This window comes from Tamandua tetradactyla, chromosome 11 (assembly GCF_023851605.1).
Source record: "Tamandua tetradactyla isolate mTamTet1 chromosome 11, mTamTet1.pri, whole genome shotgun sequence".
Classification (NCBI taxonomy): Eukaryota; Metazoa; Chordata; class Mammalia; order Pilosa; family Myrmecophagidae; genus Tamandua; species Tamandua tetradactyla.
In genome coordinates this window covers 103,041,954-103,052,491 of record NC_135337.1, presented here as the reverse complement: position 1 = coordinate 103,052,491, position 10,538 = coordinate 103,041,954, and the positions used below count along the sequence as shown (strand labels likewise).

The following is a 10,538-nucleotide window of genomic DNA, read 5'->3' as shown; positions in this document are numbered from 1 at the left end:
GGAGGATTTTTAATTCTCAGATTATAGCATAATCAAAAACAAGAAACTACCTGGACTGCATGAACCAAGTCTCGTTTCTCTGTAAACCGCAGTTCAGAAGTTGGTGTGACTCAAACACAGAGTCTTTTCCTGTCGTGTAATGCATTGTAACAAAAGATGAACTGAGGTCTTTGCCAAAGATTATGAAATTAGTTTTAAAAAATACAAATTACCAGATCTTTTGTATTCTAAAGTACATTAGCTCTGAGCCATGTGTAATCCTAGAATGGCACTCTGGTTTGCTAATTGAAGAGATGATCAAAGCATTAGCCTTATCATACCTTACAGAGAACACATTAAACCCATAAAATCCTGATATTATTTCCAAGCATCTGGGAATAATAGTTAAAAATATAAAGGGAGCAATCAGCAAAATGTCCATATGCCTTTTTAGAATCTGTAAATGAGGACTATTATTGTAGGCGGACTAGAGGATAGGAAGTGGCAAAAGAAATTTCCTGAAAATGCTCCCGCCTATGGAAATAGTTTTTAAAGAGCAACATTACATCACTGGGACAATCACAGAGAGTAATGACAATAAGCAATGATTGAAGAAACCAGAGAAGTAATGTATATTACATGCTCACCTAATTTATGTTTGGGATGTGTAGGAAAATGCCAAATATCAGAGATAAAATGTGGATTATTGAAAATCAGATGATGAAAACAGTTCAAGATTTGGAATTTAATGGATTTGTGTTCACTTAACACAGACCCTGAAAACAGATACACAGGAATTGATATGTTTAATGATTTTCACAAAAAGCACTTAATGCAAGGGAAGTTGATGTCATACATGAAGAACTGCAACAAACATTCTTCCTTCCAGCAATGCCTATAATTTTATGTGTACCCAATTACCTGCATTAAATATTTACTGCTGAATATTCAGCCAGTGGAATCAAACTCAGTACTGAATCTAGGGAGTACAATAAGAAAAGTCAAATGACTATTTAAAGAAAATGCAAAAGCTATTTTTGATCCATTTTATTATTTTGTTCTGTTTTTATGGATCAAAAATAAGAAATGGAATTCCAGAAATTAGGCAAAAGAAAATTTCTTTTCAATAGCAAAACAGATAAGTGTATCTGTATTTAGATCTCACCGGATTTAACCTGTGTTAATCATAAGCAGATCTTTGAACTTGAAACAAAAGATGCTTTTATAGAGAGAATGTTTCTCATTTGAAGAGTTTTTTTTAAGACTTGGTTGATGTCATTGTTCTGAAGGCTATAGATAAAAGGGTTCTATATGGGAGTAACCACTGTGTGCAACACTGAAGTTATTTCACTTGCTCTTGAGTTTGGGGGAGCAGGAGAATTAAGGTAGACTCCAAGAGCTGTAGTGTAAAACAAGGAGACTACTGAGAGATGAGACCCACAAATAGAAAATGCTTTATACCTGCCTTCAGCTGTTGAAATTTTCAAAATGGAGGATGCAATCTTAGAGTAAGAGAAAAGGATCCCAGTGAAAGGAATTACACTCATAAATCCAGTTGTGATATAGACCACGAGGTTATTGAGGAAAATATCAGAACAAGCAAGTTGGACTACTTCATAAAGCTCACAAAAAAGTGGGGGATTTCTGATTCTGTATGAAAAGACAACTGAAAATTATTAGGCCATTTAAAAGAGTGCTCAGAATACTCACTATCCATGATGCCAGCAGCATGAGACCACAGAGCCTGGGGTTCATGATGACAATGTAGTGCAGTGGGTGACAGATGGCCACATAATAGTCATAGGCAATCACGGTCAGGAGGAAGCTGTCTAATCCTATAAAAATCATGAAAAAATACATCTGGGTGAGGCAGTTTCCATAACTTATACTTTTGGTCTGTGTATGGATGTTCACCAGCATCTTTGGGACAGTGATGGAGGTGAAACAGATGTCTGAAAAAGACAGATTAGCAGGGAAGGAGTACATGGTCGTATGCAGGTGTGCGTCAGAGATGGTGGCCAGGAGGATGAGCGGGTTGCCAATGACAGTGACCGGGTACATTGCCAGGAACAGAGCAAATAAAAGGGGCTGCACCTTGGTGTCTTCTGAGAGTCCCAGGAGGATAAATTCTGAAACACCTGTTTCATTCTCTAATTCCACATAAGTCATGAAACTGCTGGAGCAGAGACCAGAGCAAGGCAGGTTTAGGTACAAGCAGTTCTCAGTAAATTAACATATGTATTATGGTTTGTATTGCAAACATTTTGAAATAATTACTTCTTATATAGAGATTTATCTGAACATGTCAGGGTAAACAAATATTCCTGCTTCTCCTTGATGCTGCTGCTATCAAGCCATCCTTGTCCATAAGTTTGAACTTTTTCTCAAGGCATTATGTTCCACCTCAAATACTCTTAGACTTTACATCATTCAAAATCATTTGACCAGTATTTGTGGACTATATGATGAAAAAGTTGGGATCAGGATATCGGTGATTGTAGCACAATATTTTTTATTATAATCTATATTACTCGGTTGCAGACAGGAAAATGAATAGGGTGAGAAATTTTGAGTTGTATATAGATTACTACAATAAAATTTAAAATAAATAAAATTTTCCACTTTTAGGGATAGAAAGATCAGTATTGTTAATATGCCATTTCTACTCCACCTGATCTATACTTTCAACACAATCCCAATCCCCAAAGCAGTAAGTCAGTTTGTAGTCATTGGCAAAATAATTTTGAAGTTTCTAAGGAAATGTAAAAGTCCTAAACAGCCTTAAAAATACCGAAGAAGAACAAGCTGTAGAATCAGTGCTATCTGATTTCAAGTCTAACTATAAAGACATGATGATCAAACCATACTGTGTTGGTGAAACAGACACATACATTAATCTGTGAGAACTCAGTAGACACACAATCAAATGTTAGGGAACTCAAAAATAGACCCACACAAATACAGTCAACTGGTCTTTGACAAAGAGCAAAGGCAATTTAATGGAAAAAGTACGATCTCTTCAGCAAATATTGTGGAACAATGGCATACACACATGCAAAATAGAAAAGAAATTTAACCTGGCAAGGTATACATTTCATGAAAATTAACCCATAATGAATCCTGCACTCAAAATTAAAATGAGAAGTATAATAGTTCTAGAATAAAACATCCAAGGAAATCTGGTAGCCTGTAATTTGGTGATGAGTTTTTAGAAATAACACCCAAATCATGATCCATGAGACAAGAATATCTACAAATTGGACTTCATAAAAATATAAAACTTATGTTCTGTGAAAGACACTGATAATTTATTTTATACAAATACACTAAGAACTCTTAACATGTAGCGATAAGAAAGGAAAGACCCATTCAGGCAAAAATTCTGACAGAAACTGAAATGAAGAAGATACACGGGTGGTAAATAAGCATGTGAAGAGATGTTCAGCATCATTTGTCATTAGGGAATTGCAAAATTAAATTTCAGTGACATAGAATACTGAAGGAACAGTACAGACTGTCAGGCACTGCTAGTAAGAAACCTAAATGGTGCAGCCAGAAGACAATTTGGCAGTATCTAGTAAAACTAAGCATAGTCTCACCATTCAGTCCAGAAATTGTGCCTTTATGTATACATCTAATTTGAAAGCTAAGTCCACACAAAAACTATGCATGAACATTTATAGCAGCTTTATGTATAAACTGCAAACTCTGAAAACAAGTAAGATGTCTTTCAAGGTCAATGGATGAACACCCTGCTTTATCTGAGCAATGAATATTATTCAGTGAAAAATTATGTGATTCCTACACCCACAAAAGTCAAGGATGCATCTTTAATGATTACTGATCATTAAAATGAGTAAGTCTAAACATCCTACATTAGTATAATTTCAGCTGAATGACTGGATAAGTCAAACCAAAGAAGCAATAGAGTGATCACTGATTACCAAAAGACTGGGAAGAGAGAAGGAGGGTTGAACAGGTGAACCACAGAGCAATTTTCAGAGCAGTGAGTCTATTGTCTGTAATACTAGACTTATAGACACATGATTTCATGCATTTGGTAAAACACACTGACCTTTACAAGAAAAAGAATATGCAAACAGAAGTATATCCAAATGCAAGATTCATTGTCAACATAATGGGAATGCCAGGATGGAATGCAAAATGTAGCAAAATAATCTAATTGTATTACAAGTGTTTGAAACATGCTTCTTGAGATGATGAGAGGACAGCATGCTGAAATGGTAATACTGGATATGAATGGAGTGTGGGAACTGAATAAGACACAAACCGTGAATAAGCATGATATTCTAGTGGATGAAATTTTTGTCACCAGAGTGTGGGTTGACAATTCCATCACTTCCATATTGGAATCAAGCAATTAAGTAGATGGATAGCAAGTGAGGAGAGTACGTTTCCCACTGCAGAGTGGGTGGTTAACCATAAGCAAAGGAAAGGGTCTACAACGTTTTATTTGATAATGGTTTAGAGTTAGACACGTTAGCATGAGTACCTTAATATAGATAGAAGGCTACATGTAGACATATTTATAGATATGCATATATGCACAACTTGGTAGACACACATATATTTCCTCACTCTGTCAGTGGAGAGCACTTACAGGTCTCAGTAACAAGCAGCACATGTAGTGCCCAGCCCTTGGGTTTAAACACCATTCTTCAATAAACTTTTCCTTGGAGAAATGGCTGAAATATACAAAAAGAGACTGGATCACCTTGTATTGCCAGAAATTAAGTAGGAACTAAAACAAAGTCCTCAGGGATGGGGATAAATCAGAGACACAAAGCATCAATGAAAGACATTCCATACCCAAACCTAAAATAAACTGCAGAACAAAATAAATAGAGTAGTATTTTATCACAACCCAAAGTATAAAATAAATGTGATGATCAGATAATGACTTAAATAAATTATTTAATATTTGAATAAGACAAGAAATCCTGATAGAGAAGCATTCCAATGATTATATAGATACTGCTCTCTCAGAAAGGTGAAGTTAATTCCCACTCCTAAAGTGTGTCTTCACATATTAATGCCCTTCCAAAGGTGATATGTGGAAAAGCAGGGGAATGAGGAACTTTAAAGTGGGGAAACCTGACAGGCATTTTTCATGAACGTCAACATCTACAGTGAAGACTCACATTGATGAGATGTGCCCTGGAAACAGAATACAAAGAAAATAGAATTTTATCTCTAGTGTCTTCCACCAAAACCCATAATCCTAGTCTAAACATGAGGAGAATATCATACAAATATCAACTAAGGGACACTTTACAAAACACCTTACCAGGACCCCTGAAAAATATCCAGGTCATCAAAAACAAGTAGAGTCTGAGAAACTATTATTTATAACAAATAAATGTAATGCAGTATTTTGGTTGGAAGATGTTCAGAATAAGGGAAAATGGATGTGATGCACTGGAAACTGGCTCTACTATCCTCTCAATTTTTCTGTAAGTCTCACACTGTTTTTAAAAATTACATTTATTAAGAGTTAAACTTATTAATGAAATGCAAAAACCTAGGAAACACACTCTGAGCTTCATTCCAGATGTGATTACATGCCTTGGAAAAGGATATGTCTCTGCTGTAAAATTCATATTCATCTCCTATTAGATTAGAACAGAGATACCATTTTCATTTAATAGTTGAAAAATTAAATAAAATAATTACTACCAATTGTCCAGTATTGTGCTTAGTATTTATGAAGCGTTTTTTTATGTTCTGTGATTCAACACCACCTATACTCATTTCACAAACCTCCAAGTGCACTGTCACTGTGCAACTTCCAGCCCTCATCACTTCCCCAGGAATTTGACAGCAGAAACTGATCCAGAATATCCCACAGAGCAAGAATTTTCATGAACATCACCTTCTATAAACCCTGCGCTGCCTCTCCAATAGCTTCAAATATAAATATTAAGCTTGTGGACAAAACACAAAGCTCTCTTTTATGTGGCTGCTACAACTTGCCCAAGCTCAGTTTGCTTTGTTCACACACTCCCTACCATTGTTCATCAGATATTAAGATCTTCTTTTAAACCTAACAACACCTTAGAAGTTTATTGATTGCACATTTGTGTCTGTGTCCTCTTTTATTGGTGTATTCTATCACCATCTCCAGCCAGGCTCAGTTCAATTCCCAGCTCCCTTTGGACCTTCATGAACCTCAACAAATCAGTCCAAACTTTTGGATCCACTTCACCAGGACTTCAGTTTCAAACCTAAGATACAGCATGTGCCCATTTCTATGTTTGTTGCCATATTTCATTGTAATCTCTTTGAAATAAAGCACACTGTCTTATTCATTTATAATGAGAATGACACTTCGTGTTTATCATAAATGAATTAATGAAAGAGGTTTTTGTTCAATGATTTAAAGAAGAAATTGATGAATGTGGTTTAAAAGTTACTTCCATGAAAGAAGCCCATGAGTGTGACTAACATTAGATGAGGCAGATATGGAAAAGAATATGCTTTAGTGTATTCATCATCTCCCTTGACCAAAAGCTTTTTACCAGTGTAAGACATTGGACGATTATCTCTTTGTGTTATTCTTTTTGAGACCCTAAAGTTACCATCAATAAAAAGGGTCCTGGACTCATAATACATTCCCCACACTCTTAACTAGAGGCTATGACTCATCCAGAAATTACCGAAGAAGATTCTGTGTTCACCAATGCCGAGTTTTCCTTGAATGATGGATGAAGTTAGAAGCGCTGCTCCCAGGAAGGGCAGGAATATGAAAATACTCTTGAGGTCTCTAGAAGATGAAAATATGTTTCACCAGAAATTGGTAAACTAGACTCGAGATAGTGTAGGCAAAGCGTTATGTTTCCATGCCTTTTATGGATTTAATTCTTGTGATTCTCATTAATGAAATCTTCTTTTGTCTCTCTGTTCCATAAGACATTTAGCATTCTTGAGGTAATAAAAAGGAAAGGCAATGCAAACTTTAGTCAATTCTGACCCTTGGGAGAAAGCTTTGGAGCTTCTTGTTCATCTCTTATCCCAGTAGACTCTCACCTCTCTTTAGCTGTAGACTCTAATTCTGCATGTTTTCCCATAATGATTTCCATCACTGATTCAGGAGAGATTCTGGGAGCACTAAAATATCTTTTGTCTATGTATACAATGTTTGGCTACATTCCTTTTTCGTTTTCTACCTGTATATGCCATTGTTACGCAATACTTGTTGAAAAGATCTTACTTTTTCCATTAAATTGCTCTTTCCCCTTTGTGGAAAGGCCAGATGACTTTACTTGTGTGCATCTATTTTTGAGTTCCTTTACATCTCTTTGTGTGTCCACTGAATTCTCAGAGATTAGTTCATGTGTCTATTTCAACTATACAACATGGTTTATTCATTGTGTCTTTATAGTTAGACTTGAACTCAGGAAGTGTTGGGTCTACAACTTCATTCTTCTTCAGTATTCTCTAGATAACCTAGGAGATTAGAGTATCCTTATAAACTTTAAAATTACTTTGTCAAATATCTACAAACTAACCTCTTGACCTTGGAAAGGGGGTTGAATGTACAGATCAGGTGTAGATGAAATGGCAAAATAAAAGTTTTGACCTTTCTGCTATAGAGATGGAAAAATTTTCTTTATTTTAAATGCTATTGTAGTAATCTATATACAACTCAAATTTCTCATTCTAGCCATTTTCATAGTGTAATTTAGCAATATTTATGACAATAAAAATATTGTGCTATCATTACCAATATCTTTGTCCTAACATTTTTATCACATAGTGCAAAATAACTTGGAAAATGATTTTTGATTGAAAAAAATTCTAAGAGCATTTGAGGTGGAGCATATTACCTTGGGAATAAGTTCAGAATTCTAGAGAAGAATGACTTGTGAATAATAGCATAAAGGAGAAGCAGGAATATTTGTTTACCCCAACATTTTCAGATAAAGGGTACTAAATCTCTATATAATTAATAAGAAATATTTGTGAATATTCTTACAATAAAAGCCATAAAATTGATGTTAATTTGCTGAGAGCTGCTTGTACCTAAACCTGCCTTGCTCTGGTCTCTGTTCTGGCAGTTTTATGACTTACATGGATTTAGAGAATGAAACACGTATTTCAGAATTTATCCTCCTGGAGCTCTCAGAAGACACAGAAGTGTTGCCCCTCCTATTTTCTCTGTTCCTGAGAATGTCCCTGGTCACTCTCATTGGGAATCTGTTCATCATCCTGGCCACCATCTCTGATGCCCACCTGCATACACCCATGTACTTCTTCCTTGCTAACCTGTCTTTTGCAGACATCTGTTTCACCTCCACCACTGCCCCAAAGATGCTGATGAAAATCCAGACAGATACCAAAACTATAAGTTATGAAAAATGCCTCACCCGGATGTATTTTTTCATGGTTTTTGGAGAAATAGACAACTTCCTCTTAACCATGATGGCTTATGACCACTTCATGGCCAGCTGTCACCCACTGCACTACATGGTCATCATGAACCCCAGGCTATGTGGTCTCTTGCTGCTCGTGTCATGGAGATTGAGTGTTCTGAATGCTCTTTTGCATGGCTTAATGGTTTTGCGACTGAATTTTTGTACAGAGTTGGAAATTCCTCACATTTTTTGTGAACTTTCTCAAGTAATCCAACTTGCATGTTTTAACACTTTCCTCAAAGATTTAGTGATGAATATTGCAAGTGGAATTCTGGGTGGTATTTTCCCCTTACTAAAAATTGCATGCTATATTTTGAGAATTTCATTACATGAAGGCAAGTCTAAAGCATTTTCTACCTGTGGGTCTCATCTTTCAGTGGTATCCTTGTTTATTGAACAGCTCTTGGCATGCCTCTTTGTTCTGCTGCTACACAAAACACAAGGGAAACTGCAATAGCTTTTGTGCTGGACACAGTGGCCACTTCCATGGTTAACCCCTTTATCTATGGTCTTAGAAACAAGGACATAAAGGATGCCTTAAAAATAATTTCCATCTGAGAGAGTCTCCCCTTAGAAGGACACATTGCTGCAAGTACAGAAATTTACTCTTCATTAGTAGAAGTTAAATACTGGGAAATCTAAATCAAATTACTTTCATCAGTGTAAATAAAGTTAATATGCTATTCAGTTTATTACCTGAATTTTATCTCTACTTTTCATCCATGAAAAAACCTTGTTTATTCTGTATTTTTTAAAAATCATTTGACATATAAGAATATGTTCTCAGGATTCAGTATTGAGCCTGACACTTCTGCCTGAATATTCAGTGTTAAATGTTTAATACGGGTCATTAGGGACATATAAAATTATTGTAATCACTGGAAGAGTGTAAGGGTATTGCCTCCCTGAAAGCAGAAATAAACTGTTCTTGTGTTATATGCTTTTGGTGAAAACGATTTGTCATTTCAAATATTCCATACCTAATGCCAGGTTTGTGTTAATCAGCTCCTGAAACAGGGCACATCCTGGACTTGAGTCACAACACTATGAAGTTTCAATAAGCCACATCCGTCTCCATCTGTGACTTTCTGCTGTAGAGTTGCATAAAAGTTAGGTGAGGATACAAGAGACATTATGGCCCCTGATTCTTCAATCGTTGATGGTTTCACTATCATTGGATTTCTTTCAGGGATGCAAATTTTCTCTTTAAGAATTATTTGTATAGGCAGGGACATTTTTCAGTAACTTTTCCTTTGCACTTCCTACAAACATAAGCCTCCTTTACCAATCTTGAAAAGCAATTTTTGTCATTTTCCTATGCCAACTATCTATTTAAACCATTAATGCAAGATATTAGGTAATAATATCATGGGTTTTTGTAGATGTCCTGTATTCTTTGTGAGGTAGAATACACTAATGCTTTCTTAATCAGAGCCATTGGCAAATTGGAGTGATATTTTGAGATGACAGATTGCTTAGAGATAATGTCCAGTTAGGGAAAAAAGGTGTGGTCGTTTATTTAATTCACTTTATATCTTTTGCTGAGTTGTGAATTCATTTACATTGCAATATATTAACCCAAGAATCAGACTCCGTTCTTTCCATACCCCCATCAGAAATGTGATTTACAGAGAAAAGAGGTTTGATTCATGCAAATTTCTTATGCTTGATTGTTCCATATTCTGAGGATTAAAATTCTCAGTTTGTCATTTTTGATGTCTCTCTGGTATAAATAAAAGACCCACCTTTCTCCACATTCAATAAGTGTGAATTCTCAACAAAATATTTTATCACATAAACCAGGCAGTTTTCCAAATGTCTTTGATAAGCGCTTTCTTCAGGGATGACTGTAAAGAATATATTGTGAATCATTCTTTGCCATTGCTAAACATGCACTAGTTGTATACATTATTCCAAAGTACAGCATCATTGTGGTCTTACTTCCAACAAGCTCATGTATCAATTTCCAGAATCTTATCCATGAAGATCCACACATTTGCAATCAGCTCCTGTATCTCATAATTTCCTTGCATTAACTCCTTTTCTTTAAGCAGAAATCTCATTCCAAAACAATCTGTTAAAAATTCGTGAGGAAATTTAGTAAGCTTATACTCTCAATGTCTT

General features: G+C 35.6%; 1 pseudogene; it reads right to left on the bottom strand.

The window, feature by feature from the left end:
• Positions 1–1,163: 1,163 nt before the first annotated feature.
• Positions 1,164–2,148, bottom strand: LOC143649351 (olfactory receptor 7A17-like; annotated as a pseudogene).
• Positions 2,149–10,538: the final 8,390 nt, after the last annotated feature.